This window comes from Lissotriton helveticus, chromosome 1_1 (genome assembly GCF_964261635.1).
Source record: "Lissotriton helveticus chromosome 1_1, aLisHel1.1, whole genome shotgun sequence".
Taxonomy (NCBI): domain Eukaryota; kingdom Metazoa; phylum Chordata; class Amphibia; order Caudata; family Salamandridae; genus Lissotriton; species Lissotriton helveticus.
Genome location: NC_136057.1, coordinates 298,576,726 through 298,603,199, shown reverse-complemented (window position 1 = coordinate 298,603,199; position 26,474 = coordinate 298,576,726). Strand labels below are relative to the sequence as shown.

General features: G+C 48.5%; 1 long non-coding RNA gene across 1 annotated transcript in view; it reads right to left on the bottom strand.

Annotated features, from left to right (window-relative positions):
* Window positions 1-6,321: 6,321 nt before the first annotated feature.
* The window catches only part of LOC144769429 (uncharacterized), a 110,027-nt gene continuing 89,874 nt past the window's right edge, over window positions 6,322-26,474 (bottom strand). The window contains exons 5-6 of the long non-coding RNA XR_013598696.1: window positions 6,981-7,151; window positions 6,322-6,406 (exon numbers count right to left, since the gene is read on the bottom strand). This is a non-coding gene — a long non-coding RNA (uncharacterized LOC144769429). The remainder of the gene's footprint in view (window positions 6,407-6,980; window positions 7,152-26,474) is intronic.

Below are 26,474 nucleotides of genomic sequence, written 5' to 3'. Positions count from 1 at the left end.
GGGGATCTACATTATAAGTGGAAACTAGCCTGTATATGTTAATCGGACGCTTTGCTTTTTACTGCTGATCCTTTCTGGAGTGAAACGCCACGGGAGTATACCGTTTCTCTCGCCACTGCGATCTCTGTTGCAGTCCGGGCATTTTTTTACAAAAATGTGATGCTGCAGGCTCATGCCTGGCCACCAGTACACTGATTGTAGTTCTTCCAGAGAATCTTTTAGTTTGAGGTGTCTGAGACCCTCGCCCATATGTGCGTCTGCAATTAACAAAGTTCTCCTGTCCATGTTTGGAATTACTCTATCCCCCACTCCAGGGATTCGAGCAAAAGGGACGGAGTTTGCATCGATTATGTATGTATAATTGAGTGGATAGTTGATCGGTAGCGCTGAGCAGTCGCCTTTTGATGACGTTTTTACCGCCAGCACTGTTTCACCGTCAATGTATTTCATTGTACGCTTTTTTCTAGCTAGGGAAGCCGATTCAGTTGCTACCGCTGTGGCTGTCTCAGCCAATGAATTCCCTGCAACGTGAATGCCATCACGTTGATGACTCAGTGTATGTATCACGTGAGTCTTTGGTAGTTCTTTTTGTAACAGAACTATTTGTTCCCAAAGCAATTTTTGCTTTATTGTTGCACCTGTGTCATCTTTGTAACCGTTTTGAATCCATTTTTGCAAATCGCTGTTATATGATTTGACGCAGTAATACGAATCGGACACTATAAGTGTCGGGAATTCGCGATCTGCATTATCTAGCGCCATTTTCAATGCTATTATTTCAGTCTGTTGTTCTGAATTAGTTTCTACTGAGTGTGTTCTTGTTAATAGAGGTCTTAGTTTACCTCCGCGCCACACTTTCTTTGTAATCTCACATGTGGGGTTGTATGCTTGTTCTCCCCAAACGGAGGGTTGAGCATGTCCGTCTGTATAGATTACACATGCATACTGTCGTAAGGGCAGAATGTCGATTGGCAGAGGGAATGTTCTTTCATATTCCAGATTTTTCAATTCTTTTAACTCTGGATCAAAGTAGTATTTTACTTTGTCCGTTGTAATTGAGTTCACCCATTGTATCCATTTCGGATTCAATGCTGTTGTTGGTAAATTACACGATGTTGTTAATGCCTCAAAGGCTGATTCTGCTGTTCTGACTGCGATGTGTCTACCGTCAGCTTTATCTTTTTCTCTAGCTATTGCGGTTTGAACTGCATGAATAATGTTTTCTTTAATGCTGAATTTCTTTTCAGCTTCTGTGTACAAGTGTGATTTGAATGCAATTGGTACATGTTCTCCCTCATTAGAGGTCAGGTATGTGAATCCGCATCTTCCTGGGATGACTCGAATCACAAGATTGCGTGTGTTATCACGTGTTTCTAATTTTGTTTTAATTAACATGTCTGTTTGTAAGGATCTCAAAATTTCTGTGTGTGTTTGAGTCCAATTGGTTCTTTTAAAATCTGGTTTTATTAGATCATAAAGGGGCTTGACCCTTTCTGCGTAATTTGCAATGTATGTTCTTCCGAAATTTAGGAAGCCTAGAATTGACTGTAGGTTTTTTAGTGTTCTAGGTGCTTGGAGTACGGCACATTTCTCTAGGAAATTGTCAGCCAGGCTTTTGCCTTCACTTGATAATTCATATCCTAAGAACAGGACTGTTAGATGGGCAATTCGAGATTTTTTAAAGTTGAATTTGTAACCCTCTGCTGCGAACCCAAGTATTATGGTGTTCACTCTCTTCAAGTGAGTATCCAAGTCATCATCTGTTAGGTATATGTCGTCGACATAAGATAATGCTTCGTCATCATATGTTTGTAGTAACTCTGTTACTCTCGCTGAGAATAATCCTGGGCTGTTCTTGAACCCTTGGGGTAACCGACAGAATTGTTTTTGAGCGCCATTTATTGAGAACGCAGACAAATATCTGCTCTCTGGTGCTATATTTTGACAAAAGAATCCATTAGAGATGTCTAATGTTGTTTTGTATTTTTTGCGCACTATGTTATTCATTAGCGCTGCACTATGCGAGTTTTGCACTGCAAAAGTTTTGCAACATGAGTTAAGGTGTCTGTAATCCAAAACTAGACGATATGAATTGTCTGGTTTGGAGACAGGAAACAAAGGGTTGTTCATTTGTGAGGTGCAAGTTTCAATCACCCCCTGGTATTCTAATTGGTCTAGTATTTCTTTTACCTGTTTTTTAGCTTCTTGCTTAATTGGGTACTGTCTTTGTGCAGTAGGTTGTGATTTTAACTGGATTTTGTGAGGAGGAGAGTCCTCATCCCATCCTACGTGATTTTTATATAAAGCAGGAGCTTGAGCTACTGCCCACTTTCTAGCAAGTGTGTATTTTTTATGAATTGGGATATGATTTGAGAAGGCAGGCATAATTATTTCTTCGCCATGAGGGCAGTCCCTGACAAACTCTGGTGGCCAGTCTTTTTCAGCTAGAAGGATGTTATAGCCCTTGGAGAGATTATCCCAAAATAGTCCCCTTATTTTTCTAGTCTTATCCCCTTCTATACGTAAAGTTATTTCATATATTTTGTGAGGTTTGCTAACTCTGGTGTCTGCAGTTTCCACTTGAAGGTATTCATTCGTGTCCACTGTCTCCAGATGATTCATAAGGACTTTGCGAGCTATGCTCACTTCTGCTGCGCTGTCTAGCATTGTCTGAGCCCATTTTCCGTTTTTCAGTTGTGTCCTCAGTATTCTCGGCATTGTTAACTACTTTAATACTGGCTACCTTCTTTTTTGGAAATTGTAATTTCTTATTTGGATGAGCAGGTTCCTTGTCTTTGAACTTGACGTGCCCTTCCCTGGGTTCCGATCGTCCTCTTCTTTCCGATTTCTGCGAGGAAGTCTGAAAAGATTGAGAGGGACGTGTATCAAAATCTTGATATCTATCCGGTTTCTTTATATTATCCCTATTTCTAAGGTTGTATTTTTTCCCAGAGGGCTCACTTTGGGGAGACTTGGGTCCTTGGTCCGGAGATCTTTCTCTCCGCCGAGGAGACCTTCCTCTGGACTGGAATCTCTTTTCTTTTGGATTGGATTGTTTGTTTCCATCCCAGTTCTTCTTTTGACTGTTTAGATTATTTTTAATAAATATTTTTTCAGGACTTTCAATCAGTTGGGGTTTTACTGGTATTCCACCTAAACTATCTCTACCTAGTTCCTCATAGGATTTTTCTATAATTCTGGCAATTTCAGCTGGTTGGTCTGCTATATCTGTTTCTTTTAACCTTTGGCGGATCGCCACGTTTGCTGCTTCTCCCTTTATGTTGGCTAGTAAAATAGCCGAGACCTGCTTGAAGTCTTTCAGTAATTTCATACCAAGAGTTAAAGCGGGTTCTGGACCGTATTCGTCTTGAATTTGTTTTAGCACATCTGGTATTACCGAGATGGATGGAACACCATGCGTTTTTGTGTAGATGGAAGCAAAGACTGTACCCCAAGTGTCACAGTCCTCCACGTGTGGTGCGATTCCCATTGGAAGACAGATAGTCAGAATCCTGTGTTTATCCACAGGGGTGGTGTCTGGAAACACCGCCTCTATTTGGGTGATTTTTTGTGCTAACCAGAATGGTATTTGTTCCCTTTTAGCTGGTACTTTACCTAGGCAGGACTGTATGTTCTGCGGTGTAATTTTATTTGTGTTCCCCTGATGAGGGGTCAGCTGTGGAATTTTAATTGCTGGTTGAATTGTTGAAGTCCGCATTACATATTGGACTAATTGTCTATGTACTTTTATTAATTGTTTTAGTTGTATTAGAAGATCTGCTGCAGACATTCTTTCGATGTCTGGATGTGGTGTGTATCCGGCTAGGACCGGCCACGTTGCTCCTGGTCTACCTAATGGACCGAGCCTGGTGATGTGATTGTTGTGTTTTAGGGCGCCATTAAACAAGATCGATATTATCGCAATACTTATGGTTAAGTAAAGTGCATACAATAAAAGCAGGAGTATAAAATAATACTGTAAAAACATTTATATGGTTTCTAAGCCATAAGGTGGTTTAAAATGGATAAAATAGATACATACACATATACATTTGACTAATCGTACTCAACTGGTGTTTCTAACTACGCCTACCCCGGTGTACCTGACCTAAGCCTAATACGTGGGCGGGAATAGAAAGTAGCAGTTTAAGTTAAGTTTGTTTTGCCAAGTGACTGACTCAAGAATTCTCTGCAAGGGGTTATTCAGTTCTGTACCTGGAATCTAGGATGAATGAGGGAAGGTATCTCTCGTCTCTGGTCTCGATATTCCAGGCTGCCTGGGAGGGCTACCCAGAAGCGCCGGAGCTGGATTTCTCGGCAGGAGAAAGCAGCGTCTCGTTCTCAGCGCGTCAGGAAGGCGGGGCTGCGCCAGCGGGGTCTGCTCTGCTCTGGGCTTCGGCAAGTCTGGCTGCTCCGATCTCGTCACCACCGCGTGTGTTTGCTTAAGGCAATAGCGGTAATATTTATACCTGTAAGGTGCCGAGATTGACGTAAGGATGGACATAGATACGTCAATAAGGATGTCATACGACTTGGTCGTTAGCACATTCTTTTGCTGAAGTTCTCGATGAAATCAAAACAATGGCCGCAGGGTTTTTCCCAGGTTGTCATAGGTTTGATTTGTTTTGAGAACTCCGTATGCCTTATCGGGGGCTGGAGGAATATCGCTTGTCTAATTAGATGGCAAGCGTTATGACCTAATCAGATAACACGTTCCTGTGCCGTAGTGTGGCTTAATCAGATAACGGTTTCTGCATCATGGGATGGCTGCTAGTTAACTTGTTAACCAGAACAGGGTCAGGAATAGGGGGATCGATACAGAACCTATAAGAAAACATCACACCACCACCACCACTTCTGCCTGTGCCACCCTGCCTGACCCATCAGCCGATGATGGACCATCTACATCCCAGGCAAGCAGGGAGAGTGTACGTGAGAGGACACAGGTGAGGGCACAGCTCACAACCAGGAGTGCAGTTCTCCGGCGAGGTGGGGAAGGACACCCACCCCATCCTGGCGCCGAAACCCTGGAAGCCATCGCCAGAGTCAATGCTTCCTATGAGCGGTCGCAGGCACATGCCGATCGGGCCCACCAAGACTCACAAGAGAGCAGTCATCTGTTGCGGTCAATTGATACCCGCATAGGCCAAATTGTGGACCTCATGGGCCAGCAAAATGCTCTGTGGAGGGACTGGCTATCCCTTGCCACACCACCACCCCCTCACCTTAGTGCCCAGCGGGACCGCTCCCCAACACCACCGCCACCCACACCTGAGCCCACGGACAGGGAGGTGGCCCCTGACCAGCCTGCCCCCACAGCTGTCTCCGCTCCGGCTACAAGACGGAGGGGCTGTCCGAGGCTGGATGCAGGTGAGAGCAGTGGTGTTGCTCCATCTACCCGCTCTAAGAGGGGGCGCCAATGACTTCACCCTTGTCTGAGCCTGCCATTCACCCTGCAAACTATCCTGTCCCATAATGCCAACCATTGCCACACGTCTGTTGGACTAGCTGGACATCACACATTGTGGTGTCCCCACGGTGTTTTCATCTGCCATGACCTTCAACTCTCACTCCCCCACCAACACTTCTTTGTAAATATGCACCAACATCAATCCTCAACCTGTAAATAAACATCACGTAAACCCTCAATGATGTGTGGCCTCCATGTTTTAATCACATGATTGTCTTAGAATGTAACGTTACCAGGTGCAGGGATCAATGTAGTTGAGAATCATGCCTCTGTGGGAGTGACCTAGGGATAATGAGAGAACAACAAACACAGGTCAGGACATTGATTCACACCCATCACAACACACTGTACTGCAACATCCCACAAACCACACTCATCACCAATTAAGTGGATCACAGGACACACATCAGGGAGCATTGCATGTACACCATCTAACACACACATTTGCAAACAGAATATACCAGAACAGGAATCATAGACACACCACATCTACACTCCACCACCAAACATACATCACGCATTGTCTGGCTGCACAAGCGGTAGTTACTCACATTCAAGGGAAATAGCGATCAATTAGCTGACGCCTCTGGTCCACACCTTCTTCCTCACCACTATCCTCATCAGTCGACATGGGTGGGATGGGAGGCCGAGCAACCTGTTGGTCTTCAGGGTCCATGATCAGTTCAATGTTATTGCGCAAGGCCAGGTTGTGTAGCATGCAGCATGCAATCACGATTTTGCATACTTTGCCTGGTGAGTATGGCAGGGCCCCTCCGGTTTTGTCAAGGCAGCGAAACCTAGACTTCAGCAGTCCAAAAGTACGTTCTATCACTCGACGTGTCCTCCCATGGGCATCATTATAACGCAATTCACCAGGGGTAGTAGAATTCCTGATGGGGCTCAGCAGCCACGGCCGGTTTGGGTACGCAGAGTCGCCTAGGTGGGGTGATGACAGACACAAATTTCATTACCAGGATTTGTGGGAACAACATGCCACACATACAACACAATTGTCCTCACAACACACTGACAACACAATTGTCCTTTCAGCACACTCACCTACAAGCCATGCACGTTCTGGACGCAGATTAGCCATCAGTTGGGGGACAATGCTGCTCTGCATGATGTGGGAGTCATGGGCGGAACCGGGAAATCTGGCACACACATGCGAGATGATGTTGTCAGCCAGGCACACCATTTGAACATTGATCGAATGGTAGTGCTTCCGATTCCTATATACAGCTTCACGTGCCTGGGGTGGTATGAGACCAATATGTGTTCCATCAATGGAACCCACTACGTGTGGTAACTGGGCCAGGGCATAAAAGTCCCCTTTGGCTGCTGCCAACTGTGCCGGGCGTGGAAAATGGATGTAATCATCCTTGTAAAGCATCATGACATTCAGAACATCCCGCAGTACCATGCTGAACATGGATTGTGACATCCCTCCCGCATGACCAACTGTGTACTGGAAAGTGCCAGTCGCAAAGAAATTAAGTGCCGCCATCACCTTTGCTGTGGGTGTGAACGCTCCAGGATATGTCCTGCGTGGCAGCAGATGAGGTGACAATTGTGTGACAAGCTCCTGCAATCTCAGTCGGTCAAGCCGGTATTTGCGGATCACCTTCTCGTCAACCATGTCCTCCAGCACAGTGTATGGTCGATGCACATTTGGGCCCTCCTGTGTGGGAGTAGATGGCAGCAGATGTCAAATGACCAACAACGCATAGTTGTGCAACACTATCACATCTTGAGCAACACAATGCTAATAAGACATGTTGCAGACAGGGATGATATGTGTGACCGGAACAATATATAAGACAATAGAGCTGACTACACACACAATGTACAACCACAAAAAACATCCTGTGGGCTAACATGTACAATGTAAATTGCACACATGTTCAAACATCTTGCAACAACACATGACTGAGGGCACATATGCGGACAAGCGTCCACACAGACACACATGTACGTGCACAAACAACATGAAATTGGAACACACCCTCCTTGTCTTCATGCACCCATGAACACACCTACAATGCCCCCTCAGCTGACATGCATGGTCACACAACAACAGACACGCATACACAGAGCGCATGTACACACACATCATTGATACTTGCACACACAAACCACACATTCACAACAGCTAATGAATGTGTGTACACACCTTTGCGGTACTGTGTAGATGTATAGAAATGAAAACGTGTGTCCCCATGACCAAGTCGACAACACCTCACCATGCACATCTGATGCAACTTTGGCCCACATCACTAGCCTTTGTTAACCACTGGCAAGGTCTACAGTCTAAGCACACATGCAACAAATGGACAGGAATGTCGCACGTGGACGCGGTCCATAGACTACACATCAATATTCTTCCAGCATTCTGGACATGTCCTGACACACACGTACTACTAAGAAGATTACATGTGTGCGGAGACATGCAGTGTGTGTACATACGCCATCTGGGGACGCCTTCCACCAACACAGAAGATGACCGATTACACAGCAATTAAGCATGACATATGGTGTATGGTCAATGACCATCCCGGTTACACCCCGCAAAATGCATGTGCGCACTACCGCAACGGTGCATCATTTGAAATCAACCATTAACTGGCGCCGCTATGGCAGTGCACGCATTCCGCGGTGGCGGTGCAGGCCAACACATACATTGATGATGCAATCTGAAATGGCAGTTGAGAAAACCCCTTACAGTGTCTTTGCCTCGCCCACCACCAGTCCCGGCCGGGCACCCAGCACCAGTCCAGGCCTGTCACCCACCGCCAATCCAGGCTGGTCACCCACCACCAGGAATGGCCGGGCACCCACCCCCAATCCAGGCCGGTCACCCAGCGCCAGTCCCGGCCGGTCACCCAGCGCCAGACCAGGCCGGTCACCCAGTGCCAGTCCAGGCCGGTCACCCACCGCCAATCCAGGCCAGTCACCCACCGCCAGTCCCGGCCGGTCACCCAGCGCCAGTCCAGGCCGGTCACCCACCGCCAATCCAGGCCGGTCACCCACCGCCAGTCCCGGACGGTCACCCAGCGCCAGTCCAGGCCGGTCACCCACCACCAATCCAGGCCGGTCACCCAGCGCCAGTCCAGGCCGGTCACCCACCACCAATCCAGGCCGGGCACCCACCGCCAGGAATGGCCGGGCACCCACCGCCGGAAATGGCCGGGCACCCACCGCCAATCCAGGCCGGTCACCCACCGCCAGTCCCGGCCGGTCACCCAGCGCTAATCCAGGCCGGTCACCCACCGCCAGGAATGGCCGGGCACCCACCACCAATCCAGGCCGGTCATCCACCGCCAGTCCCGGCCGGTCACCCAGCGCCAGTCCAGGCCGGTCACCCAGTGCCAGTCCAGGCCGGTCACCCACCGCCAATCCAGGCCGGTCACCCACCGCCAGTCCCAGCCGGTCACCCAGCGCCAATCCAGGCCGGTCACCCACCGCCAGTCCCGGCCGGGCACCCACCGCCAGTCCAGGCTGGTCACCCACTGCCAGGAATGGCTGGGCACCCACCGCCAATCCAGGCCGGGCACCTACCGCCAATCCAGGCCCGTCACCCACCGCCAGTCCCGGCCGGTCACCCACCGCCAGTCCTGGCACCGCCCAGTCCTGACGGAGGGTGACCGGCCATTCCTGGCGGTGGGTGACCGGCCTGGCCTGGCGCTGGGTGCCCGGCCTGGATTGGTGGTGGGTGACCGGCCTGGATTGGCAATGGGTACCCGGTCTGAATTGGCGGTGGGTGACCGGCCTGGACTGGCGGTGGGTCCCCGGCCTGGATTGGTGGTGGGTGACCGGCCTGGACTGGCGGTGGGTGCCAGGTCTGGATTGGTGGTGGGTGACCGGCCTGGACTGGCGGTGGGTGCCCGGCCTGGATTGGCAGTGGGTGACCGGCAGGGATTGGCGGTGGGTGCCTCAATAACACTGTAAGGGGGTTTCTCAACTGCCATTCCAGATTGCATCATCAAATGTATGTGTTGGCCTGCACCGCCCCAGCGGAATGCGTGCACAGCCATAGCGGCGCCAGTGAGTGATTATTTTTAAATGATGCACCGTCGCGGTAGCGCGCACATGCGGTTGCCGGTGTGTGAACGTGACGGTCCGTGCACATGTAGCCAATGGGAACAGGTTACGCGTAAGCGCATTCAAAAATTGCGGAAGACGTGCACCGCCACACCAATGCGAGTCATTGGCTCTTTTTGAATGATGGATCCAGGGGAAACCAATTGCTGCAGACGTGTGCCACTGATATGAGCTCAGGGCCCTATATATGTGTGAAGATTTTCTGCACACATTCACTGCTTCCAGCCACTGCTGCCTGCGACCGTCACCTCCACCTGCTACTCCAGAGCTATCCAACAACTGCTGCCTGCGACCGTCACCTCCACCTGCTGCTCTAGAGCTATCCAACAACTGCTGGCTGCGACCGTCACCTCCACCTGCTGCTCCAGAGCTATCTAACAACTGCTGCCTGCGACCGTCACCTCCACCTGCTGCTCCAGAGCTATCCAACAACTGCTGCTGTAGTGCCACAGTCCTGGACCTTGCCATGTCGAGAGTGCGAGAGATCCGGTCTCGTCCCTTCACCGCAGCGGAGCTGGATGTCCTTGTGGACGGTGTGCTCAGCCACTATGAACGGCTCTAGGGTGCCCCGGACAGGTGGTAAGTGCAGTGGGTAACATGTTGGTGGGCATGAGGTGGTCACTGACTCCTTGCTTCTGCAAGCTTGGCGGTGTGCTGTGGGACCTTCACATGTGTTGTACTGCGCATGGCTGCATGGAGATACGTGTTTCTGCAATGTTTATGAATGTCAAACAGTCCACTGACGTTCCCCTCTTGTCTCCCATCCTGGTAGGTGAAGCTGCACCTTCGCAAGGCCGTGTGGAGGACCATAGCACGTGATGTACGGGCAGTGGGGGTGTGCAATAAACAACACACACACTGCCACAAGCGCTGGGACGACATATCAAGGCTCAGCAAGAATGTTGTGTAGATGACACTGGGGATCATTCCAAGAACAGTCCGCCCTGGCCGACGCACCATGACACCTCTAATGCACCGCATAATTGCTGTGACGCATCCTGACCTGTCCGCCCGGCTGAGAGGGGATCAACAGCAAACTAGAGGTAAGCAGACTCTATGTGTCTGTAACTTGTGAGTGCATGCATGTATTCGTGCTCAGACACAGTAGTGACATCCGTGGTGCGTATCTTTTGCATATATTGCATGTTGGTGACATTAGCGGAGTGAGCGGTAGCCTCCATGTCCGCCAGGTGGTCATACCAGTTGATTTGTTTTTGAGGGTTTCAGGACATGCCGTTGAGGTCTGGTGTCCCATGGCATGACATGTGTTGTGGTCTGCATGCACTTGCCCTGTTTGTATGATGTACATGTTTCACTGACACCCACGGATCTATGATGTGAGGATGTGTGGTAGGGGTGGTTCGTGTACAGGATGGGGGCTACATGTCAATCGACTGTAAGGAACCGTGTGACTATTTAACCTTCAGTACGTGAGTGTGACACTTAGGTTAACATCTCTTCTCTCTCTCTCTTCCAGCTTTGGCCGAGGGCACTGACACACAGACGATGGAGATGAGTGGTGGTAATGCATCCGGATCCGAGATGACACACATGCAGACTGAGACTGAAGAGGGCAGCCACGGAGAGGGGGACAGAACCGTCCCTGAGGACTCACATGTGGAGACACCATCGTCCTCATCCTCAGAAAGTGTTGGTGAGTCAGCACTGTTGTCACAGACTGGGATTCGGCAATCGACATCTTCAGTCGGGACACAGCACACAGGGCCCACACTGCCACCCACTGCAACATGTACTGCTCGTGCTCACCAGAGGAGGGGAGCAGAGTTGCCTTCGGTGCAGGCACCGCGGAGCCTGCCCCTGTGACACAAAGTGCACTTTGTGCAGAGGCTGTTGATCTGCTGTGACAGCTGTGTGTAGGGCAGACCAACATGATCAATGCATTCCAAGACCACGATAGGAAGTTGGGGCAGGTGGTGTCATTCATGGAGGGGATGCATGGCGATGTTGCTGGTCTCCACAGAACAGTTCAGTCATTGGCAAACACTGTGTCATCAGCCATTGTACAGTCGCATAGACAGGGTGCTACTTCTGTACCACCATCCACACCACTTGATGTTACAGGGGAGAGTGAGTTATCAGACCAGGCCTCTTATTCAGGTTTTTACACTCGGAGCAGCCACAGGCAGCAAGGCAGGGCACAGAGGGCACAGACACCATCCCCTAGGACTGGGATGTCTTTCGCAGAAGACGACGTGAGCTACACTGGAGTTGACACACAGGAACATCAAGGGGTGTTGGGGGAAATGGATTCACATGCTACACAGGCATCCCCCACAAAAGTAACTCCCAAGGCAAGGGCACAGCCCAAGTCCAGGGACACTCCCAAGAACAAGGACACTACCAAGAAAGGGCACCTCCCAAGAGCAGGGACACTCCCAAGGACAAGGACACTACCAAGGAAAGGGCACCTCCCAAGAGCAGGGACACTCCCAAGGACAAGGACACTACCAAGGAAAGGGCACCTCCCAAGAGCAGGGATACTCCCAAGGACAAGGACACTACCAAGGAAAGGACACCTCCTAAGAGCAGGGACACTCCCAAGGACAAGGACACTACCAAGGAAAGGGCACCTCCCAGGAGCAGGGACACTCCCAAGGACAAGGATACTACCAAGGAAAGGGCACCTCCCAGGAGCAGGGACACTCCCAAGGACAAGGACACTACAAAGGAAAGGGCACCTCCCAAGAGCAGGGACACTCCCAAGGGCAAGGTAGCCTCAAAGGAGAGGGACACTACAATGGACAAGTCTGCACCCAGGGACAGGGCACCGCCCAGGGATCAGGGACATTCCAGAGACAGGACACCTCCTACGTCCAAGGCACATCCCATGGCCAAGGGTTCACCCATGGACACGAGCACCATCAAGGACAGGCATATCTCACCCCTGGCTGCACTGAGGATGATGTTTAAGGAACATACAACACATGTGTCAGCGGTGGAGTCCCCCCATACCTCTACTCCCATCCACGCCCCGCAGAAGCAGAGGAAGGAATACACTGTTGTTGCATCCCCCATTACACATGATGCAGAGGGCAGAAGGCAGGCCCACAGCAAACGTCAGGCAGGGTCCAGCACGTCCCCAGAGAGCAGACCACCACAAGCATATGATCCACCTTTCATGTCTGATGATGCCACTCCACTTACCCGTCCAGTCATGTCCGGTGTGCCCCTACATTTCACAAAAAAACAGAGACACACACCAGTGAGACCTGACCACCCCAATGTCGCTCCAGTACAGCTGTCCCCAGATAGTGGCACTGTGTCTATTGTACGCTGTCATGCATCATGTAGTAGCACTGTGTCAGTTGTGGCCTCTCCTGTTGCAGGTACTGGCACTGTGTGTGTCCGCCACTCTCATGTGTCAGATGCAGGCATGGTATTTGTTGGTCAGTGTACAGGGACATGTCCTGGCAGTGTGTCTGGGTCTATGGCTCATGTGTCAGTCAGCAGATCTGTGGCTGTGTCTCAAACTCCTGTTTCTGGTGCTGGCGGTGTGTCTGGGTCTATGGCTCATGTGTCAGTCACTAGAGCTGTGGCTGTGTCTCACACTCCTGTTCCTGGTGCTGGCGGTGTGTCTGGGTCTATGGCTCATGTGTCAGTCAGTAGATCGGTGGCTGTGTCTCACACTCCTGTTGCTGGTGCTGGCGGTGTGTCTGGGTCTATGGCTCATGTGTCAGTCAGTAGGTCTGTGGCTGTGTCTCACACTCCTGTTGCTGGTGCTGGCGGTGTGTCTGGGTCTATGGCTCATGTGTCAGTCAGTAGATCGGTGGCTGTGTCTCACACTCCTGTTGCTGGCGGTGTGTCTGGGTCTATGGCTCATGTGTCAGTCAGTAGATCGGTGGCTGTGTCTCACACTCCAGTTTCTGGTGCTGGAAGTGTGTCCGAGGTGAGTAGTTCAAGCACTCCACCAGATTCTGTGGTGTGAGGTTTAGTTGCCATCACTCACATGTCATTTTACTTTGTTTGTAGATTGACGAATGTAACCACCCTGACATTATTATTGTCCTTGTGACGGGTCGCTTGACACACGCACATGGGTAGCCAGTGATGTACCTGCTGTGTTGGCCACAATGCCCTGTTGCTGTTCTGATACTGCATTCTGCCCTCTCACGTGCTGCCTCTGATGTACATGTTCAGTGCAATGGACTGTTGATGCACTTAGCCACTCTCATTTGCTGCCTCTGATGTACCTGCTCTGTTGGCCTCAATGCCCTGTTGCTATTCTGATACTGCATTCTGCCCTCTCATGTGCTGCCTCTGATGTACCTGTTCAGTGCAATGGACTGTTGATGCACTTAGCCCCTCTCATTTGCTGCCTCTGATGTACCTGCTTTGTTGGCCACAATCAATCAGTGACACTTATAAATCAATCAATCAGTGACACTTATAAAGCGCGCTACATACCCGTAGGGTCTCAAGGCGCTGGGGGGGGGGGGGCGGGGGTGCCGCTACTGCTCGAACAGCCAGGTCTTCAGCTTCTTCCTGAAGGAGAGGTGGTCTTGGGTCAGGCGCAGGTCGGTCGGGAGGGAGTTCCAGGTCTTGGCGGCCAGGTAGGAGAAGGACCTTCCTCCTGTAGTCGTTCTTCGGATGCGGGGGATGGCGGCGAGGGCGTGGTTGGCTGATCGGAGGTGGCGTTTGGGAGCGTAGAAGTTGACTCGGCTGTTGAGGTAGCTCGGGCCTTGGTCGTGTAGGGCTTTGTGTGCGTGGGTGAGGAGGCGGAAGGTGATTCTTTTGTTGACGGGGAGCCAGTGAAGGTCTCTCAGATGTCCGGAGATGTGGCTGGTTCGTGGGATGTCGAGGATGAGTCTTGCTGAGGCGTTCTGGATCCGCTGGAGTCTCTTCTGGAGCTTGGCGGTGGTACCGGCGTAGAGGGCGTTGCCGTAGTCCAGTCGGCTGGTGACGAGGGCCTGGGTGACGGTCTTCCTGGTCTCGGTGGGGATCCACCAGAAGATCTTCCGTAGCATGCGTAGGATGTTGAAGCAAGCCGAGGAGACGTTGTTGACTTGCCTGGTCATGGAGAGGGAGGAGTCCAGGATGACGCCCAGGTTGCGTGCATGGTCTGTCGGTTTGGGTGCGGTGCCCAGGGCGGGAGGCCACCAGGAGTCGTCCCAGGCGGAGGGTGAGGAGCCCAGGATGAGGACCTCCGTCTTGTCCGAGTTCAGTTTCAGGCGGCTGGTCGTCATCCACTCGGCTACCTCTTTCATCCCTTCGTGCAGGTTGGCTCTGGCGGCGGCGGGGTCGTTGGTCAGGGAGAGGATCAGCTGGGTGTCGTCGGCGTAGGAGATTATGCTGAGGTTGTGTTTGCGTACGATGGCCGCGAGGGGGCTCATGTAGACGTTGAAGAGGGTGGGGCTCAGAGAGGATCCTTGGGGGACGCCGCAGATGACTTCGGTGGCCTCTGACTTGTACGGTGGTAGGCGGACTCTCTGTGTTCTTCCGTCGAGGAAGGAGATGATCCATTCCAGTGCCTTCCCCTGGATTCCGGCGTTGTTGAGGCGCTGTACTAGGGTGCGGTGGCAGACCGTGTCGAAAGCCGCGGAGAGGTCTAGGAGGATGAGGGCCGCTGTTTCTCCATTGTCCATCAGGGCTCGGATGTCATCGGTGGCGGCGATGAGGGCGGTCTCGGTGCTGTGATTGGCTCGGAAGCCGGACTGTGAGGGGTCGAGGGATCCGTTCGTCTCGAGGAAGGCGGCCATCTGCTTGTTGACGGTCTTCTCGATGACTTTGGCTGGAAACGGGAGGAGCGAGATGGGGCGGTAATTCTTGAGGTCGGTGGGGTCCGCTGTTGGTTTCTTGAGTAGAGCGCTGAGTTCGGCGTGTTTCCAGCTCTCAGGGAAGATGGTGGTGTCGAAGGATGTGTTGATGATGTCTCGCAGGTGGGGTGCGATGACAGCGTCGGCCTTGTTGAAGACGTGGTGAGGGCAGGGGTCGGTCGGTGATCCGGAGTGGATGGAGTTCATCGTGCGGATGGTGTCTTCGATGCTGATAGGGGTCCAGGCGTAGAGGGTAGTGTTGGAGGGTTAGTTGTTCTGTAATGGTGTGCGTTGGTTGGTTGTTGAAGCTGTTGCTGTTCTGATGCTGCATTCTGCCCTCTCATGTGCTGCCTCTGATATACCTGTTCAGTGCAATGGACTGTTGATGCACTTAGCCCCTCTCATTTGCTGCCTCTGATGTACCTGCTCTGTTGGCCACAATGCCCTGTTGCTGTTCTGATACTGCATTCTGCCCTCTCATGTGCTGCCTCTGATGTACATGTTCAGTGCAATGGACTGTTGATGCACTTAGCCCCTCTCCTGTGCTGCCTCTGATGTACCTGTTCAGTGCAATGGACTGTTGATGCACTTAGCCACTCTAATGTGCTGCCTCTGATGTACCTGTTCAGTGCAGTGGACTGTTTATGCACTTAGCCTCTCTCATTTGCTGCCTCTGATGTACCTGCTCTGTTGGCCACAATGCCCTGTTGCTGTTCTGATACTGCATTCTGCCCTCTCATGTGCTGCCTCTGATGTACCTGTTCAGTGCAATGGACTGTTGATGCACTTAGCCCCTCTCATTTGCTGCCTCTGATGTACCTGCTCTGTTGGCCACAATGCCCTGTTGCTGTTCTGATACTGCATTCTGCCCTCTCACGTGCTGCCTCTGATGTATATGTTCAGTGCAATGGACTGTTGATGCACTTAGCCACTCTCATGTGCTGCCTCTGATGTACCTGTTCAGTGCAATGGACTGTTGATGCACTTAGCCCCTCTCATTTGCTGCCTCTGATGTACCTGCTCTGTTGACCACAATGCCCTGTTGCTGTTCTGATACTGCATTCAACCCTCTCATGTGCTGCGAGTGATGTACCTGCTCTGTTGGCCACGATGCCCTGTTGCTGTTCTGATACTGCATTCTGCCTTCTCGCGTGCTGCCAGTGATGTACATGCTCTGTTGTACCCAGTGCCCATGCTCTTGAATACTCTGATATTATACACCTATTATGTTGAATAAAGCTAGTAAATCATGTTTTGTTGTTTGTCGTTGTCATTCCTGGTTGTGTACTTCAATTGTGTATATATTGGTGCGATCGTCAATGTAGTTTCTCTAACATGACACTCCCCCTTCCAACGTCACAACCCTGGCAGGTACTCCCCTTCCTGGGATTGGGTGCGTCCGCCGCGGGGTCGGTTGTACTTCCGCGGCGGTGCGTGCTCTTCTGCCGCGTACGGAAATTTGACAGTGTTTCCCATCCTAATATGGCGGCAGGCGGACAGAAAAATTGTGTTTTCCGCCTACTCCAGGACGGCGGACGTCCTTCCGTCCGCCATCCTAATCGACCCCTTTGTCTGCCACTTGTAATTACAGAGTGTTCAAAGATGAAATTGTTTGTGACCAATTAATTTAAAGAAACATTAATAAAAATGTCCAAGAGAAGCTACTTTCCACTATGGATCCCGATCTCGAAACAGCCCTTAAACTTGCCAGGAGCATTGAACATTTCCAACAGTGCATGTGTTAAATAAACAAAACTACCAAGTTCAGTGATGTTAAACAATTAAGTGCCAAATATATTTTTAATTCTAGCCCAAGTCAGAATTCTGAAATAGTGTCTAGTAAAGCACGGAGTTCTGAAACATCATTTAGTAAGGCAAAATTCAACAAACCAGAGCTTATATGTTACAGGTGCGGTAGTAAGTTACATCTAGGGAATGCCAAATTCTGTTTTGCTCTAAATCAGACTTGTTTCAAGTGCAGTAGAAAAGTACCCCAAAACCCTCCATGCACACTGTCAAAACCATTGAAGATGGTTTGGATAGTTCGGATGAGGAGAGTAATGTATTATTATGGATGTATGACGTTACAACGCACACTTTTACAACGCATACCTTTACAACGCATGTTTTTACAATGCAACATCCATTACAATGCATTCCATTACAACGTATGCCATTACAACTAAATTTTAAAAACGACATTTACAACGCATTCCATTACAACGCATAATAACTTTACAACACATACCATTACAACGCATAACATTACATTGCATGTTTGGTAAGTATTGGATAGTATAGGGGTACAAATTACTATTCTAACTCCAGGGGGTGTAACAGTAGGGTAAGTGTTGGATAGTGTAGGGGTACAAATTACTATTCTAACTCCAGGGGGTGTAACAGTAGGGTAAGTGTTGGATAGTGTAGGGGTAAAATTACTATTCTAACTCCAGGGGGTGCAACAGTAGGGTAGTGTTGGATGGTAATGTTATGCGTTGTAATGGTATGCGTTGTAATGACTGAGTTGTAATGACATGCGCTGTAGTGGTGTGTGTTGTAGTGTCATGCGTTGTAATGGTTGCGTTGTAATTGCATGCGTTGGAATGGATGTTTCGTTGTAAAAGTTTCGTTGTAATGGTAGTGCGTTGTAAAAGTTGCGTTGTAAAGGTTGTTTCCCATTATTAATGCTGTCCTCTTCGACTGTACAAACTGATGGAGAAGTGGAAATAGCGGCCTTGCTGGGATCACATAAAAGGAAAGCTCAGGTCTGGCTCTCCTTTCACACTCATAAATCAAAAGGATTTTGGAGAGTTGGAAGACATTCAGCTAAAGCAATGCTGTATAAATATATTTGACTATGGGGGTAGGAGGGTGGGTGTTGTAGGGAAATTTGAGGGAAGTCTGGAATTTTATGGACATTTTGCCACTGGATTCATTTATTTATTTATTTATTAGGCAATTTGTACTGCGCAAACTAAAACCCGAAGGTGTCAAGGCGCCTATCAAAAGGAAATCAAAAATGCAAAGCACAACTACAGGTACGCGCGCACAAAGAGGTGGGTCTTCAGAGTAGTTCTAAATAATTGTAGGGTGGGAAGAGACCTTAGTTCAAGCGGGAGAGCGTTCCACCATTTGGGGGCCAGATTGGAAAAAGCTTTACCACCCCATCTGGTTTTCCGAATACGCGGAACTGAAAGAAGAAGTCTGTTTGAGGAACGAAGATTCCTGCCAGGATTGTAAGGAGACAAGATGGATCCAATGCCAGTGAGGCTATTTTTTGCTAAAGCCTTATAGACCATGCACATAGTCTTAAAAAGTATCCGGTCCTCAACAGGAAGCCAGTGGAGCTGCTTCCTGGCAGAGGTGGCAGAGGCACGTCGGGGTAGGTCCAGAACAAATCTGGCCGCAGCATTCTGGACCACCTGCAAGCGCTGCAGCTGACTTTTATTCAGTCCCGCATACAGCGCATTGCAGTAGTCCAGACGAGAGCCTAGAAGGGCAACGGCAAGTTGCTTTCTTGCCTGCAAAGAAAGATAGTGCCTGATTTTCCTTAGTATGCGGATGATACCCCAACAGGTCGATACAGTCCTGTTGACCTGTTGGCACATACTACGGGTGGGATCAATCATAACCCCGAGGTTTTTAGCTAAGGAGGTAGGATCAGGACAGGCACCTAGTGAATCTGGCCACCACTCACCTGACCAAATCTCCTCCTTTCCTCCAAACACCATCACCTCAGTCTTCTCCCCGTTCAGTTTTAATGAATTGTGAATCATCCATTGGCCGACTGCCTCCATACAAGATCTAAAATTGGAGGCAGTCGACGTAACTGACTGGGAGAGAGAGACGAGGATCTGGGTGTCATCCGCATAGGAAACTACCTCCATCCCAAAAGATCTAATAAGTCTGGCAAGGGGGGTCACATAAATGTAAAAAAGGGTGGGGCTAAGAGCCGACCCCTGCGGGACCCCACATTGCACAGACAGGGATGGAGATAGAAATTTGCCCAGCATGACCCTTTGCTCTCTATGATCAAGAAAGGAGGAAAGGAGCCCCAGGGCCGCACCCCGAACCCCAATCTCCCTCAGTCGAGATGTTAAGACCGGGGGAGAAAGGGTATCGAAGGCAGCCGTGAGGTCTAAAAGGATCAGGAGGGAAGTCTGTCCCTAATCCACGTGCATGCGGATATTATCAAGCACTATGATGAGGGCAGACTCGGTGCTATGTTCCCTCCTGAACCCATGCTGGGAAAGATCCAAACAGCCCGAACTCTCCACAAAGGCAGCAAAATGTTTATTTAAGTGAGCTTCTAACATCTTTGCGGGAGCAGGGAGCAGTGAGATGGGGCGAAAGTTTTTTAGTACCCCCGGGTCAAGAGAGGGTTTCTTGAGCAGTGGTTTTACTACAGCCTTTTTCCACTGCTGTGGAAAAACACCCTCCCTCAGCGCCCTATTCATGATGTCGACCAGAGGGCTCAAGAGGGATTCTCTACACTGCTTGAGGATCTTTAGAGGACAAGCAACCAGCGGTGACCCAGATTTAATTTTGTTGAGAAGAATCTCTAGATCCAGTAAGGAGAGAGGAGGGAAAGATTCCAAGCCTTCGGACGGAGACAGCTCTGTGGAAACAGAGTCTAAAACAACGGGAGCCGGAGGCTCCACGGTAACGGATCTCTGCGATTCCAGGGCAGTATAGATGTCCGATATTTTGGACTGAAAGAAAGAAGCTATCCTATTGCAGAGCTCCTGAGATGCAATTACCGGATCGGGGGTCTGGAGAGATATAAGAGAGTCCACGATCCTGAAGAGCTCTTTAGGAGAGGAAAGTGAAACTGTGAGGGCCGTTAAGTATTGTTGTTTGGTCCTAATCACTTCTAGCTTATATCTTTTTAGCAGGGTCTTGTGGGCTTCCCTATCCTTCTGGTCCCAACTAGAGTGCCATAAGCGCTCCTGTCTCCTTACTTCCTGTCTGAGGAGTCTTAGATGTTCTGAGAACCAGGGGGCTGAAGGTCTTTTCCTGGCTGAATAGCATGATCGAGCAGGAGCTAGTTCATCCAGGGCCTCCGTGATGATCTTTTCATATTGTGAGACCGCCGACAGAACATCCTTCTCCTGAATTGTGGACAAACTAGGCGTCCACGGATCAAAAGAGTTTTCCCTGATGTTTTTAAAGTTCCTACGTACTTCCGTCGTACTCGGAACTTTCCTAATGAAGTCCTGGGTCGGGTAGGTCAGATTAAAGGGAACGGCCAGGTGATCCGACCATGACAGCAAAAAGGGATCCATTACTGTCAGCCTCTGATCATTAGAAAAAACCCCATCGAGCGTATGCCCCGCTCGGTGGGTAGGTCCTTTCACCAATTGGGTGAGTCCACAGGCTGACATAACTTCCAGCAAGGAAAGAGTGTCATGAGCCTCCAACAACTCTAAGTGAAAATTAAAGTCACCTAGAATAGTGAGATTTTCGCGGCCGAAATAAGGTTCCAAAACATGAAACAGTTTCAGCCCAAAATCTACTCTAGGACCAGGAGGACGATAGACCAGAATCCCGTTAAATGCGGGATTAAGAGAGTCCGACAGGGAGAAGTATAAGACTTGAAAGACATCCTTAGGGTCAGAGACAGGTATGGTGTGACAAAAAAACCTGTCTTTATACAGGATAGCCAGTCCACCTCCAACTCGGCCCATTCTATCCTGCCGTACTAAGCAGTATGTTATGAAAGAGGTATCTAATCTGTTGGGATGGCAAGAACAAGGGGAGTTAGGGATAATCTTGAATCCCAATCATCCTGACATTCTGTTATCCAGTCAGAAGATATAAGGATCTAGTAATGTGTCTCAGTCATCTACTTTGTCCAGTATTGGCATGGTGGGGCATTTGATGGCTGATGATTGGGTCCAGAAATATCCTGAGGTTTTCAGCAAACGTTTAGGCAAGTTGAAAGGTTTTCAGCACAAAATCATTCTCAAGGAAAGTGCACAAGCGGTTGTGAAATGAATTACTTTTGGAGTAGTGTCGGCATCAGCGGTATCCCAACGCCTGATGGGGAGTTTATTTGGAAATACCATGGGAGTTGTGTTCTTCAAGGACGACATACTGATTAATGGGAAGAGTGAATCTGAACAGGATGCAAGAGTTATAGTGAAATCGAGTGATTTAACTCTAAGGAGGGACAAGTGTAAGTGCTTCCAGGAAGGCGTGAACTATTTGGGCCACCACATTTCAGCCAAGGGTGTGGAGCCTCAGGTGAAAATTTTGGAAGCTATACAAAATGCTCCTAGACCTGTTAACAAGGATCAATTGGGTTCCTTTCGTGTGTTAGTGGAGTATTGTGCCAGATTCATTGGAAATTTCTCACATAAAATTGTGTGTTTGCGCATTTTGTTTAAAAAAATGATTTGTGTGGAATGAGGAGTGTGAGAACAGTTTTGAATGTATCAAATAGGAAATTGTGTTGGCCCGACCTCTAAGACCATTCAACATTAAGGATGTGACAATAGTGCCTGCTGATGCAACCAATGTGGGTCCTCATGCAGAAAAGGCAGGACGGTTCTGAAGAGACCATTGCATTTGCATCACAAACATTGCATGGGGCTGAAGGCACCTATTACACCATTGAAAGAGAGGCTCTGGTGTTGTGGTATGGTGTGCAACATTTTGAGAATTTTCTTTGGGGTAACATATTTGTTCTCAGAATTGATCATAAGCCACTGTTGGATCTTTTCACCACTAAAGGAGGGGGAAGAGCTACTCCACGCATTGCCAAGTGTCAATACAGGCTGCAGGAATTTAATTACAAACTTTAGTTTGTGGCTGGTGTTAAGAACTTCATGGCTGGTTGTCTATCAAGGCTACCCCAAAGTGACGCTGCTGAAGGAAAGGAATCTATTGAGGATTTGGAGATCGTGTGTTTTGATATCTTCTTTGAATGATGTTGCTAAAGGGGCTTTGACTGAACAGGAATGGTTGAGTGCAGTGTCGGAGGATGTAGAGCTTAAGGCGGTGGAAAATTTTATTTCTGTCGGTTAGCACAATTGTAAGGACCCACCAACGGAATTAAAACCATACAGGAGGATTGGTGAGGAATTGTCGGTGGTGAGGGGTATCTTGCGCAGTTGTGGTCAGTTAGTGGTCCTTAGTTGCATACACAAGAAGATTTTAGACCTAGCCCATGAGGGTCATCAGGGCATTCGAGCCATGAAACAAATATTAAGGTAAGATTTTTGGTGGCTGGAGTGGACAAGGCAATTGAACACTGTGTTTGTAATTGCTGCATGTGTGTAGTGAGCAACAAAACCCAGGTCACATGCCCTTCCACTATTGATCCAGTGGTGGTTATAAATACCCCCTGGTGAAAACTAGCTTTTGACATTGCTGGACCTTTCGGGGTCACGGGTTGTTCACCCAAGTATGTTTTAGTATTGGTGGACTGCATGACATAATAGCCTGGGATAAAGTTTGTGGACAGCGGGAATGCTGATGTGGTGATCAAGTTTTTCAAGGAGGTGTTTCTCAGGGAGGGATTTCCGGAAGAGGTGGTGACAGATAATGGGACACAATTGGTATCCAGGGAGATGGAAAGTGTCTGGTGGAGAATGGCATCAGACATGTCCTCATGTCCCTTTACCACTCACGTAGCAATGGTTTAGTGGAGCGCTTGAACCGTGTGATTAAGGATCAGTTGCAACTGGCCCTTGTGAATGGTTTGCATTGGAGGAAAGCAGTGCAGGACATGTTGTGGGAGTTGAGGACTACTCCCCAGGTCAGCACAGGAGTTTCTCCTTTTACGCTTTTGAGAGGTAGAGTTGCTGGATCCAAATTGAACAAAGATTGGATTTCCAGAATGTCAGTCGATAGGGCAAGTTGGAAGGTGTGGTGGATGTGAGAGCTGCAGGATTTTCACAATTTTATGCACCTGTTTGGGTGAGTGAGGTGAAGGATTGTGTGGTTGTTCTCGAGAATGGTATGGTGTGGAACAAGAGTGCGGTTTCTGTGGTGCCTGAATCCAAGACTGCAAATCTTTATCATACATTGGGTGTACAAACAGATTCCAGCCCTGCCCATCACATGTGCGTTCCTTCCAATGATAAAGTGCGCATAGACTCAGGCCCTGTGTACTAGGACAGAACGTCATCCAGGTTTAGGACTGCTCCTGTCAGGTTCAAGAATTACTGCAGGTTTTAACTCTTGTTCGCCCTGCATTGTTTTTATCTTTTATGTTTATTATTGTTGTTATTTGGATATTTGTGGTAAGTTTCATTTCCGTTGTTTTTGTGAAGGAAAGGGGGTGTGTTGGGTTATATGGCATGGAGTGTGAAATGCAGGGTCGGTGGAGTACCCTGTGTGGAACTGGGGAGCGAGGTAGAACGACAGTTGCTGCCGGATGCAGATCTTGACAGACGAATAAAAGAGAAGCACTTACATACACCAGGAGTCTGCTTCTTTTCAACCTCTCTGAGAATAAGTGAGTACAAGTGACTGAGCAAATCGTTCTGTACTATTTCCACAATCCCTGAGGGGTCAGGGTAGTCATGTTCAGTGGTTACCAGAAACCATTCGCTCCCTTGTAAGGTTAGGGAGTCTTACTGTGGCACTGAGACGTAGCTGGTCTCTAGTCCAACATATCCTTGCATGGTGCCCGGAATCAGTCCAGACACCTCACCCAAAGTTTATGTTGTCCAACAAATGCCCAGATTCTATAGAATAGTAGGAACTACACAACACTGGGGGGTGCTTTTTCTTTGCAGTCACCGCTGCTGCGCCAACAACCTCTCACAAGGTATAAATTGCCGATTTTTTAAATTGCGAAAAAGCCAAAAAGGTTAATGCATCCCAAAACAAAGAATTGCATTCGCAAACGGCCGAATTTTGCGATTCGCACCGTTTGCCAATGCAAATCAGTTTGATGCATGTGGGCCTAAGTCCCTACGGACCGGTACTAGAAAATTAAGCTACCTCAGTGTTAAAGGGAGCATCCTGTGAAATCAAAGGAGACATAATCAACTAAAGCAATATTCTAGAATGTCGTTGGTGATTGTTCACCATGCAGGACTGGATAGAGACCTTTTTTTTCAACACTGTATGCATCTTTAATACAAGAGGGAAGGAAGTGTGACTATGCTTAAGAAATACATTCTGGCAACATGCCATGCACACCCTGTTGAGAAAATACTTGCTGACAGTGCCTCCACTGACAGGGGGTGATGATTTTCAGTGAGTCTGCAGAATTCCAGACATCCCACGGTATTATGACAGTATGGTACTCAGGTCTGCATTTTGTGTGGTTTTTTTTTGTTTTCAAAGACAAAGCCCAGAGCTGGTGTTCATTTTGAAAGAATAAATCACTGTGCATGATGTTCTCAAATAGGTCGCTCAGTGTATCAGAGAAAATGCTTAAATTGTATCAAACAAAATAGGTGGACACGCAAAAATATTTTCTTAGAAGGCTGCCACCCACTTTCCCCACTAGCGCCACCTGCTTCTCCTTATTTCACCCCCCACTACCTCCACTGACATCACCTCCTGTCTGCATAGACAATGCTCAAAGTTAGTTTGGGTTTTCAGTTTGCAGTAAGAAAGCGAGAGAGCCCACTTTCTATAAATGGTATTTAAAAAAACACATAGATTTTGCTGTCATTTGAAGTACCTTCGATATGCAATTTGACATATCGAATTACATGTCAAGATGTATAGAGTTCCCGTCCCTGCTTTAAATAACACCTACACACATATTTCCATCATGTTCTTTCTAAGCTGGTTTTCTGTATCATTCTGTGGCTGTTGATCTACTTGGAGCCGAACAGATTAAAAAACTAAAAGGTAAACAGATCTCAATCTGAGATAGCCAATATATTCTTAAAGTTACATCAATCTTACAAGCTTTAGCATCAGACAGCAGAAGCAATGATATTGTCAAAGCCTGTTATTGATATAGATGATAAAATATATCCATGTGTCACAACAGCAAGTTTCCACTGGCTTGATGTAAATGTATTCAATATTAGATTTCACTCAACACAGCCAAATATCACCATTACACAATGTAAAAGCAGTACTTTTCTTATCAGTGTGACATTTTCTGAAAGTACACACATTTTGCTCTCAAAAACAGCTTTTTGCATTTTTCATGTTAATAAAGTTAATTCCCCTCAAAAACACTGTTAGTTTTTGAGAATAACAATTTTTCTCCCAAATTACCACTTTGATGTAACATATCTGTAAGTATGGCCCCCAAAACAAGTTCAACATTTCTTTGTCAGAAACCTTGGGTGGGAGACGGTTTTCTGCTTAAGACTGAAGATGAATCAGTTTTAGGAAGGTAAATGCTGGTGGTCCTTGGAGAGTGTATGCACTGCCAGGACTAAGGCTTTGCGCGTGGAAAATATTTATATATTAATAAAATGTATAGAGCGCGAACGAAGTGCCATGGGAGTCTCGGCGCTAAAATATCTGCTGAATTTAACCAATGAGGGGAAGAGTGGGTCTACTGATTAAAAAGTCAGGTCTTGAGTTGTTTGCGGAGAGACCAGAGTGAATGGCTTGATTTGATCGAGGGAGGCAGTGTATTCCAAAGTTTAGGGGCTGAAACAAGAAATCTTCTGTCTCCCCATGAGACAGATTTGCTGCGTGGAACCACGAGATCATTTAAACTGGAGGAACGTAAGGTTCTGGAGGGACAATAAGGAATCAGATTTTGGGTGAAGAAAGCAGGTCCCATGTTATGCATGGCCTTAAACACTATACAAAGAGCTTTGAATTTTATCCTGTTCCCTATCGGTAGCCAGTGTAGTTCTCTGATGGTTGCAGAAGCAGAATGGTATTTGGGAATTCTGCCCAGGAGCCTTGCTGCTGAGTTTTGGATTATTTGCATTTTATTCAAAACTTTTCCTTGTGCATTCAAGAACAAAGCATTGCAGTAATCCAAGGTCGACAGTACCAGTGAGGTGACCAATGTTTTGCCAGCTGAATCGGGAAGGAAAGGAAGGATTTTCTTGATTAATCTCAGTTTATAAAAAGCAGCAGACGTGATCTGGTTAGCATGAGGGAGAAAGGTGAGACGGTCGTCAAAAATGACTCTGAGATTCCTCACCTTGCTAACAGGTTCAGGGGGAGGGCCCAAAGACGCGGGC